Below are 11,757 nucleotides of genomic sequence, written 5' to 3'. Positions count from 1 at the left end.
TTTTTCAAATACATGATTACGTTTTTGCATATACCTGTTTTGATATCTAGTTCTTTTCATACACTTCATATATTTTCATATGCACCAAAAATGTTTTTCTATACACCTTTGACATTTTTCAAATGCATGATTAACTTTTTTTTAGAAATTGATGTACACTATTTTTTGTAAAATTACTTCGAAATTTGAAAAAAGTACATAAAAAGGCGGAAGGAATTTCAAAGCTACTCGGATGCTTGCAGGCAACAGGCGCACTCGCGATCGACCGAATCGAGTAGAGGAGCTCTTTGGACCTTGGATTTTCTTCCTTGACTTGATTTAGATTCTCCGTTCCAAGATAAGCCGAACAAGTGGCCAGTGACCAGAGAATTAATTTGAGATGGTGGATCTTGCAGGCAGGGCAGGCAGCCTACAGGTAGCTAGCTCTTCTTTCTTCCACTCCACTGATTCCTTTTCGCTTGGTCGCTCGCACCTTGGATTGGAATCCATGCATGGGCTCCGCCACATGCCAATGTCTGCACCTGAAATGCTCATAGTCGTACCACAAGGCACCTAGCTAGCTTGCGTCGACGACGATGTAAACTACCATGTTCAAGCTCTCACGAACTCAAATTTCGAGTCCCTTTCAGATGCACTCTGCGTTTCTATTTTCTTTTTTTTTGAAAAATCATCACGGTTAAGGAGCACTGACGCCGATACGTTGGTCAGCAGGCAGATTGGAGCTCGCTTAATTTGGAGCCAGCTGCGAATTGCTACCGTAGGACATAGCTAGCTTCCGATCAAAGTAAGATCGACGGACATATATGTGCAGTTTCATGATGTGGTTTGCGGGTCATTGGACGGTAGCTGGGCGCGCGATTTGGGTTGCACTTCCGAAATAAATGATCACGCATAAACCTCGTAGGGTCTCTGCGCTTGGTGAGATCACAGGGCTCCCAAGTAACAGAATTGTCCAGGATCACTCTTTGGATTGAAGATGCCCGTTAGAGGGAGGGGAGCGAGCGTGGTGTTGCTTCTTGTGGGCAAAATTGACAAATTTGATCTATGGATGAAATCAAATCACAGAATGAACTGTCTGTGAAACTATTTCACGCGGCTGACCTTTTTATGTGACGCCCGACACGAAGGCGCCACACTACACTGTGCAACGCCTCACAGATAGACGCTACACACCTGGCCAGCGTCGCACGCACGATCACGCATAAACCTCGTAGGGTCTCACGCACGATCACTCTTTGGACTGAAGATGCCCGTTAGAGGGAAGGGAGCGAGCGTGGTGTTGCTTCTTGTGCGTCGAAACCGATAGCCAATAGCCCGCCACAGATCCACTAGAGTGATGTGGTGGTTGGTGCAAGGACCCGCCGGAGGTAGTGCCGTACGTACGTCTGCCTGTCTGTCCACAGGCCCCATGCTGCCCCAGGAAGCTACCCTTCCTCGTCACATCGTTTTCCTTGTGGCGCATACATGCACGAGTCATGGCCGTGACTTGCAAGCGAGAGGAGAGGAGAGGGAGCCCATGCCTCATGGACTTATTATTGGGACGACCGAGCAGGTGCAATGCATGCGCAGCGTAGCTAGGCCACCCGTGTCCGTCTGTCGTGCATGGTTGACACTTCGATGGATGGATGGAGGGATTGATGGATTTGGTCTTGGAAAACGAAGCTCAGCAAGCAATTGCTGCAGCACAGTCCAGAGATGATGCATGTATGGCTGACCGACGGACTGACCTCAAATGGAGGGTGGCGTGTGTGAGCTCGCAAGATCTCTATAGTTGGGTGGTGGTGGTCTCACACGAAACGATGGCAAAACAAGAGTGTTGTCCCTAGCCTTCGCCCACCTTTGGGTCGGTCGGCGGCGTCGACCAGCGTGCCACCACATGCACATAGCTTAGGCACTGATCGATTGGCTTGTTGCTGTTCACTCGGGGTTAGTTTAAGTGTGCGTGTCGGGCTGAAAGATACTCCTGGGTTTAGGTGACATCCATGACAGCTGGGCTAGCTTAAGCTAGTGCTTGCGTGTTTAGAGTATGGCTAATGATACAACCAACTGTTGGCTATAAGATATTGCCATCTGATCTATAGCTGACACATATAGTTACTCACACAACATGGTTAGCTCTAAGGTTGGCTATAAGGTTAATACCTTTTCTCATTTTTTTGTATCTCTTTCCTCACATTTATTGCATCTGCCTTGTAGCATGCATATAGCCAGACTCTTGAATGAGAGCCCACTTTCCTTATTTTTTCACGTCTCATTCCTTCACATAGGCAGAATTGTCAAGCCCACTATTGTACTTGCTCTTATGCTTTGACATCGATAACAAGTTGACAGGCCATGATAACAAAATCTTCTGCACAAATTCATTCTCATTCTCAAAGAAAAAAACTTCTACACAAATAAACTCATTAGTCGGGCGCACCCTCTATTCTGACCGAACAAACCATGATAATATTATTGCAGTTAAATACGTAGTACTATATATGTGTGAGACTGGCAGGAAGCACAACAAAGAAGAGAAACCATGGGGCATACGACTACTAAAAATGATGGGTTGCCATCTCCGGTTCGCCACGCATCCAAGATTCCAAGTTAAACCACAAGCTGCTGCTGCCCGCCTGCCTCGGTCGTCCATTCAACTGTACCTTCACCTCACCCGCTCATCAATCAGATCAAGGTAGTACATTAGATCAGATCAGTACCCCGTGCTGAAAGTTGTGTGTACTCCCCTGCAAGGAACCACCACCGCGGGCCGGTTCCAGCCCAGAATCCCAGATCTCCTCCTTTTGATCTTCGGGCACTCTTCGCTAGTGTCGACGTCTTCGTCGCCGGTTGCGTCTAGAGATGGAGGCGGTCGGGAGGTAGTGCCACTAAACTGCTACATGCATGCGTGCCACCAACCCTTCACCGAGTTGAAGTTGCCCCAGTCATCGATGTTCACTTGTTACAGCTCAAGCCATCCTTGAATGCCAACCCAAATGTGTCTTGTATCTACACTTGAAAAGAAGATGTGTCGTTATCTCCGATTCCTTTTTGCAAAGCTTGGCCAATCACTTCCTTGAAGCCGGTCCGCGGTCCACAAACAATCTTCTATGACTGGTCAAGCAAAGAATTTATGCTTTAGGGGTGTCCAATTTTTACCAACCGCCAGTTTCATGAGCGAGGCTTTCGTGTTTGAGTCTTCAAGCTGCGCCAAATATGCCGAGGACACGGTTTACTTGCCTCAGGTCATTCTTTTCCAAACAATGGCATCCGTGGTATGGGCATTCAGGATAAATGCTTGTAATTCCGACCAAAGATCCACGAATTTGATGAGGTGCTAACCGTCTATATTTTTTGACACAAGTCTATATTTTTTGTATACATTACTATACACGTTTAACATTTTTCAAATATATGATTAATATTTTTCATGTTTATCTTTTCCATGCACATTGTACGTTTTTATATACATAAAACATTATCCTACACATAATTTTCTAATAGAGGAATAATATTTTTAAGAAATACATGTTTTCATGTTTATCTTCTGAAACACATATTTTTGGATGTCTATTTTTTATATACATATAAGCATTTTTACATGATTTTCATTTTTCTAATATATGATTAACATCTTGGAAAACATATTTTTGGATGTCTATTTTTTTCATACACCTTGTACATTTTGTTATGCATGTTTAATTTTTTTCAAATACATGATTACATTTTTTATATACTTGTTTTGATATCTAAATCTTTTCATATACTTTGTACATTTTTTATATACACTAAAAACGTTTTTCTATACACCTTTAAAAAATTTAATGCATGGTTAATATATATTTTTGTGAGGAAATGCATGATAATTTTTTTGGAAAAATACTGTGTACAGTGTTTTTAATATATATTTAAATTATTTCGAAATAAGAAAATGGAAGGAATTTCAAAGCTACTCGGATGCTTGCAGGCAACAGGCGCACTCGCAATCGACCGAATCGAGTAGAGGATTTTCTTCCTTGACTTGATTTAGATTCTCCCTTCCGAGATAAGCCGAACAGGTGGCTAGTGACCAGCGAATTAATTTGAGATGGTGGATCTTGCAGGCAGGTCGGCTGCCTAGGTAGCTAGCTCCTCTTTCTTCCACTCCACTGATTCCTTTTCGCTTGGTTGCTCGCAGCTTCGAATCCATGCATGGGCTCCGCCACATGCCAATGTCTGCACCTGAAATGCTTATAGTCGTACCACAAGGCACCTAGTTAGCTTGCGTCGACGACAATGTAAACTTCCATGTTCAAGCTCTCACGAACTCAAATTTCGAGTCGCTTTCAGATGCACTCTGCGTTTCTTTTTCTTTTTTTTGAAAAAAACATCACTGTTAAGGAGCACTGACGCCGATACGTTGGTCAGCAGGCAGATCGGAGCTGAGAAATGCTACCGTAGGAGATATACTAGCTAACTTTGGATCAAAGTAAGATTGACGGACATGTGTCTGCGTTCCATCTTCATCATTGGTCGATTGACGCACCATCACCACATCCACATGCATGCGCGCGTGGCCCCATCAGAGAGGTCCATCGGTCCATGCAGTTTCATGATGTGGTTTGCGGATCATTGGACGGTAGCTGTGCGCGCGATTCGGGTCGCACTTCCGAAATGAATGATCACGCATAAGCCTCGTAGGGTCTCCGCGCTTGGTGAGATTACAGAATTCCCAAGAACAGAATTATGCAGGGCCGCACTTTGAATTGAAGCTGCTGTCAGAGGGAGAGGAGCGTGCGTGGTGTTGCTTTTTTTTTTGGGTCGTCTATATTACATCTAGATGTAAGATAATATCTCACATCTAAGTATGATGTCATCGCCGCCTTTTTATTGTTTATTTGTTCGATTTTAATTTGTCTACGATTTTGATTTTTTTTTGAGACAAGTCTACGATTTTGATTTGTTTCGCGCTCACGTCCGCCTCGATGGGCCGGCCTATACGTCCGACAGCTCGTAGTGAGGCTAGCTTTTTACGTTGTGCATCAGCCAGCCGAAGATTCCTTCTTGCTACATGTGTCTCTCCCTGTGTGTGCATGGTAGATCAATAGATCATATTAGATCGGATGGCGACGTAGGGAGAAGCAGCAAGCACCTTGATAAGTTGTGTTGTGTCACTACTCGAAGCTAAGGATCAGATTTTTTTTCCAGGAAAAGCAAGTGATCAGATGTATATCAGTGAAAATAAATTAGCTCTACCATCGATTAGTTAGTTTTTGCGTTTTATTGCCCACTTTTTAGCGGCGTGTCTCTGATCGCTAGCTTCTAATAGGCTATAAATGATTTTTTTTGCCCTTTGGTTTTTGCTTTCCCGTTCCACTCTTTATATTTTATGCATTAATTTTCAGTAAAAGACAAAGTTTGATTAAAAAAATCAGAAATATGTTCACGAATTTGTGGTAATATACATTTTTAATATACAGTGAACTTTTTTATATACAATGAGCCTTTTAAATTATATTCCCTAAGATTTTTTAATACACACTAAATATTTTTTAAATACAAACTTAACCTTTTTTAATATACGTAGAACCCTTTTAAATATACGGTTAAACATTTTTATAATATACACTAAATAATTTTTTAAACACATAGAACAATTGATCGTGCATCCAAAAGTGTTAAAAATTGTTCGTGGATTCAGAAAATGTTCGCCAATTCAAAATAAATAAATCACAAAGCTCCAAAATTTTCATGAATTGAATTTTTTTTCATATATTTGAAAATGTTCAAAAAAAATTAAAACAAAATGCGAAGCAAAAGAAGAAGAAAAAAAGAAATAGAAAAAACCAAAAGAATAACCAGAAAACCAATAGAGGATGGAAGTGCAATCGGGACGAAACAAACTACAAGCCTACTTGCAAGTTGAGGGAGGACTTGCAACTCGGACAACTACACAAAACTAAAATATCATTTGCGATTCGAGGATGGGCTTGCAATTGGGAGAATAATAAACTATAAGCCCAGTTGTGTGTCGAGCGTGGATTTGCAACTGGGATGAAAAACAAAATACATATCTAGTTGCAAGTCGGGGGTGGACTTGCAACTGGGGTGAAAACAAAACAACACCCTCCTGAGTTGCGAGTCGAGGGTGGACTTGCAACTGGGCCAACAGAAACCCCTAGTTGCAGGTCGAAGGTCTAATTGCAACTACTATGAAACAAGAACAAAAAACAACACCCCCAAGTTGCGAGTCGAGGGTGGACTTGCAACTAGGGCTACAAAACTACACCCTCCCAAGTTGCGAGTACACGATTGACTTGCAACTTGGGTGATTACAAACTACATCCCTCGAGTTGCAAGTCGGGTGTAGACTTGCAATTGGGATGAAAACAAACAACAAAAGACACCCTCCCCGAGTTGCGAGACGGCGGTGGACTTGCAACTGGGGCAATTGCAAACTACATCCCTCGAGTTGCAAGTCGGGGTGGACTTGCAACTGGGGCGATTGCAAACTACATCCCTCGAGTTGCAAGTCGGGGGTGGACTTGCAACTGTGGTGAAAATAAAACAACACCCTCCCGAGTTGCGAGACGAGGGTGGACTTGCAACTAGGCCGACAGAAACCCCTAGTTGCTGGTCGAGGGTCTAATTGCAACTACTATGAAACAAGAACAAAAAACAACACCCCCGAGTTGCGAGTTGAGGGTCGACTTGCAACTAGGGCAACTACAAAACTACACCCTCCCGAGTTGTGAGTACATGGTTTTCTTGCAAATGGGGCGATTGCAAACTACATCCCTCGAGTTGCAAGTCGGGGGTGGACTTGCAACTGTGGTGAAAACAAAACAATACCCGCCCGAGTTGCGCGACGAGGGTGGACTTGCAACTAGGCCGACATAAACCCCTAGTTGCTGGTCGAGGGTCTAATTGCAACTACTATGAAACAAGAACAATAAACAACAACCCCCCCCCCCCAAGTTGTGAGTTGAGGGTTGACTTGCAACTAGGGCAATTACAAAACTACACCCTCCCGAGTTGTGAGTACATGGTTGTCTTGCAACTGGGGCGATTAGAAACTACATCCCTCGAGTTGCAAGTGAAGAGTGGACTTGCAAATGGGCTGAAACAAAACAACACCCTCCCGAGTTGCGAGTCGAGGGTAGACTTGCAACTGGGCCGACAGAAACCCCTAGTTGCGGGTCGAGGGTCTAATTGCAACTACTATGAAATAAGAACAAAAAACAACACGGCCCGAGTTGCGAGTCGAGGGTGAACTTGCAACCGAGACAACTACAAAACTACATCCCCCCAAGTTGCGAGTACATGGTTGCCTTGCAACTGGGGCGATTAGAAACTAGGGTGACTGAGTTGGATGAGCAAGGCCGACAAGTAGTCACCAGACCCACGATGTGACACGATACCCGTGTGAGAAAACAACTCTTGATCAAGATTTGCATGACATTTAAAGAGAAAAGATGGCTGAGTGAAAATTCATAAATTAAAAAAAAAAGAATAAATAAATATAAATATAAATAAAAGACAAAAGATCATGAGTATAAAATACTTCATAATTTAAAACAAATAATGAAACAAAAAATAAAAATAAAAAAGTAAAACGACGAGGCAAAAATAAATGGAAAGACATGACGCCTTGTTTCCACAGCACAAGCACGCGAATGGCTCAAAAAAAAAGACAACCAGCTCTAAAGACTACAGGAGACCGGCACACACAAAAAATCGATGGAAAAAATTCCACAATAGGAGCGGCCCAGGCAAAGCAAAGCTGGCAGTTATAACGCGAAGCGGCCTAGGCAACAAAAAGTTGTTACGCACGCGTCTTGACAAACAGAAAGACACGAAGCTCCTAAAAAAAACAAGACACGAAGAAGCGAAGGCAAAAATCACGAATCTTAATATGCTATATATGGCTAGGAAGTTAGATGTGAGATAGTTATTTCACATTTAGATGTGAAATAGCAAACCTGTTTTTTTTAAGAGAACGTGGCGTTGCTTGTTGTGCGATGAAACCGATAGCGGATAGAGTGGTTGTAATTGGTGCAAGGATCGGCCGGACGCAGTGCCGTACGTACGTCTGTTTGTCCACCGGCCGAATGCAAAGCTATGCCTCCTCGTCACATCGTTTTCCTTGTGGCGCATACATACACGAGTCATGTCCGTGACTTGCAAGCGAGAGGAGAGGAGAGGGGAGGGAGCCCATGCCTCATGGACTTTCCGGGACGACCGTGCAGGTGCGCTGCATGCCCAGCGTTGCTAGCTAGGCCACCCGTGTCCGTCTGTCGTGCATGGTCTGGTTGACACACTTCGATGGATGGATGGAGGGATTCATGGATTCGGTCTTGGAAAACGAAGCTGAGCAAGCAACTGCTACAGCACACTCCACAGAGATGCTGCTAGGCTGCTTACCTTACCTGATGATGCATTCATGTCTGACTGACCTCAAATGGGGGGTGGCGTGTGTGAGCTCCCAAGATCTCTATAGTTGGGTGGTGGTGATCTCACACGAAACGATGGCAAAACAAGAGCGTTGTCCCTAGCCTTCGCCCACCTTTCGGTCGGTCGGCGGCGTCGACGGTCGACCAGCGTGCCACCACATGCACGTAGCTTAGGCACTGATTGATTGGCTTGTTGCTCTTCACTCGGGCTTAGTTTACGTGTGCGTGTCGGGCTGAAAGATATAATACTCGGGCTTAAGTGACATGCATGACAGCTGGGTTAGCTTAAGCTAGTGCCTGCGTGCTTATGGTTTCACATCGATAGCAAGTTGGCAGACCTTGATTACAAAATCTTCTGCACAAATAAACTTATTCCAAATGGTAAGTGTCTCCCATGTGTGGCACGAAGCAATCCGGTCCTGACTTTTTTACAATTAAAATTGCCATCCGAGAAGAACAAACAAATCCAAAAAAAACTAAAACTTGTCTTTCAATTTTTTTATCATATTTGACAACTAAAATTGTCATTCTGGCGTCAATAAACTTGTCACAAAAAACGTTCAAAATTATCTTATATTCGTGCCACACACATATAACATTTATCAGAGTCCAAACTTATTAGTGGGGCGCACCCTCTATTCTGATCGAACAAACCGTGATTAGATGTCTCTGAAGGGACAACAAACCATGATAATATTGCAGTTAAATACTACTCCCTTCGTCCTAAAATAATTATCTTAACTTTAATACAACTATGTATTAGAGTTAGTATAGAGTTGTAACACTTATTCTGTGACAAAGAAACTATGTGTGAGACTGACAGGAAACACAACAAAGAAGAGAAACCATGGAGCATACGACTAGTAAAAACGATGGGTTGCCATCTCCGATTCGCCACGCATCCAAGATTCCAAGTTAAACCACAAAGCTGCTGCTGGCCCATGTGCCTGCCCGCCTGCCTCGGTTGTCCATTCAACTGTACCTTCACCTCACCCACTCGTCAATCAGATCAAGGTAGTACCATTAGGCCAACTCCACCGCGCGACCCAAACGGATGTTCGTTTTGTCCTATTTTTGTCCCTTTGGGTAGGGATTTAGGGTCGTGTCCGCGCGGCCGCATGCTTTTACCCCATCCTGTCCGTCAGGGCCAAGAAATGCCCAAATTTGCATTAAAACTACTTTCCAACTCAAATATTTGTCTGAAAATTAAAATAGTTTTACAACCCAATTGAAATTGTCTTTAATAAAATAGTTTTACAACCAAATCGAAATTGTCTTGACTGAACATAAAATAGAGAAATACATCTATTGGTTGCCAATGTGATCCCACACGTGCTCAACCAAGTCATTTTGAAGATTCACATGAGTGTGCCAATCACGCATCTCACGGTGGAATTGGGCAAACTGTTCAAATGTGGCCGGGTCTTGGTGCAGGGGCTCAATATTTTCACCTTGATAATCAAATCCTTGGTCGAAGATACTTTCATCCCGCTCGTCCTCGACGATCATGTTGTGCATGATCACACAAGTAGTCATCACCTTCCAAAGCTTCCCTTCATCCCATGACAGTGCAGGGTTTCGAACGATACCTCACCGGGATTGAAGCACACCAAAAGCACGTTCCACATCCTTTCTAACACTCTCTTGCATTTGGGCAAATCTCTTTCTCTTCTCACCTTGGGGTTTCGAGATTGTCTTCACAAAAGTTGACCACTGAGGATATATACCATCTGCTAGATAGTATCCCTTGTTGTAATGGTGGCCGTTGATCTCAAAGTTGACAGGTGGGGAGTGGCCTTCTGCAAGCCTCGCGAAGACTGGAGAACGCTGCAGCACGTTGATATCATTGTGAGAACCTGCCATGCCGAAGAAAGAATGCCATATCCAAAGATCTTGTGATGCCACCGCTTCTAATATGACAGTGCACCCGTTAACATGCCCCTTGTACTGGCCCTGCCAAGCAAATGGACAGTTCTTCCACTCCCAGTGCATACAATCTATGCTGCCAAGCATACCTGGAAATCCTCTAGCTGCGTTGGTCGCCAACAATCTCTCTGTATCAGCGGCAGTTGGCTGCCTCAAGTACTCTGGCCCAAAGACCTCGATCACAGCCTGGCAAAACTTGTACATTGACATCAGACATGTTGTCTCACTCATACGCACATACTCATCCACCAGATCGCCTGGAATTCCATATGCAAGCATGCGGATGGCCGCGGTGCATTTCTGATAGAAGGAGAATCCAAGCTTGCCAAGGGCATCCGTCTTGCACTCGAAGTATGGGTCATGAGCAACCACTCCCTCTCGGATACGATTGAACACATGCCTTGCCATACGAAAACGGCGACGAAATTTATTCGGCCTGAAGAGCGGGGTGTTGGCAAAGTAATCTGCATAGAGCAGGGCGTGGCCTCTCTCCCTGTTGCGGTTCAGGTTGGGAGCACGGCCAGGGACTGACCCCCTGTACCAAGGAAGCTGCCGTTGAATATGGTCATGAACGACCAGTGCAGCCACCACAAGATCGTCATCATTCGACGACGAATCGTCCGATGAACAAAGGAAGTGATGGAAGAAAAACTCGTCTCCACTGTCCATACCTTTGTTGGCAAAAGGTCGAACACCTTGCGATCGTGGTGGCGAAGAGGCCGCGATGATCACCTCGACGCAGCAGGGTGGTTGCCGGCCGGCTACAGGCCGCTCTGGAGCTCTCGTCGGAATCTGCCTCGGCCGCCGTGGTACGTCGCCGGCAGTCGTGTCCGACTCTGCCACCGGCAAGGACGGCCACGGCCAAACCTCCTCCGATCGACGACCAAAACTACGGCGGAAGCGCGGGCGTGGTGACGGCCATGTCGAGACGTAGTTTGGTATGGCGGGGAGGGGGGGGGCTGCGCGGTGAGGAGGCGGCCGGAGAATAGCGGCGGCGCCGGCGACGGGGCGGGGCGGGGAGAGAGGGTGAAGCGTTGGGAGCGGAGGGACTGCTAGTGTCCCCGACAGGCGGGCCAGGGGAGGACAAGCGCGGGCGTCCCGCCCGTCCGCGTGGTGTCCGTTTCACCCCAAAACCGGCGCAAGTTTGGGCCGGGAATGGGTCGAAAGCGGACACAAAGCGGACAAAAGTCCGTTTGCTCCCGCGCGCTGGACCGCCTTTTTTGTCCCTTTTACCCCAAACGGACGGGGTCGAATAGGATAGGGTCGCGCGGTGGAGTTGGCCTTAGATCAGTACTCTGTGTTGAAAGTTGTGTGCGCTCCAAGCTCACACTCCCCTGCAAGGAACGACCATCTCTGGCCTGTTCCAGCCCAGAATCCCAGATTCCCTCCTTTTGATCCTCGGGTACACTTGCCAAAGAAA

The 11,757-nt window shown here is 45.4% G+C and overlaps 1 pseudogene; it reads right to left on the bottom strand.

Moving 5' to 3' along the window:
- Positions 1-9,716: 9,716 nt before the first annotated feature.
- On the bottom strand, positions 9,717-11,006 carry LOC125547136 (annotated as a pseudogene).
- Positions 11,007-11,757: the final 751 nt, after the last annotated feature.

Source organism: Triticum urartu, chromosome 3, assembly GCF_003073215.2.
Source record: "Triticum urartu cultivar G1812 chromosome 3, Tu2.1, whole genome shotgun sequence".
NCBI lineage: Eukaryota > Viridiplantae > Streptophyta > Magnoliopsida > Poales > Poaceae > Triticum > Triticum urartu.
The sequence above is the reverse complement of the archived record's forward strand: the minus strand, read 5'-3'. Positions and strand labels throughout refer to the sequence as shown.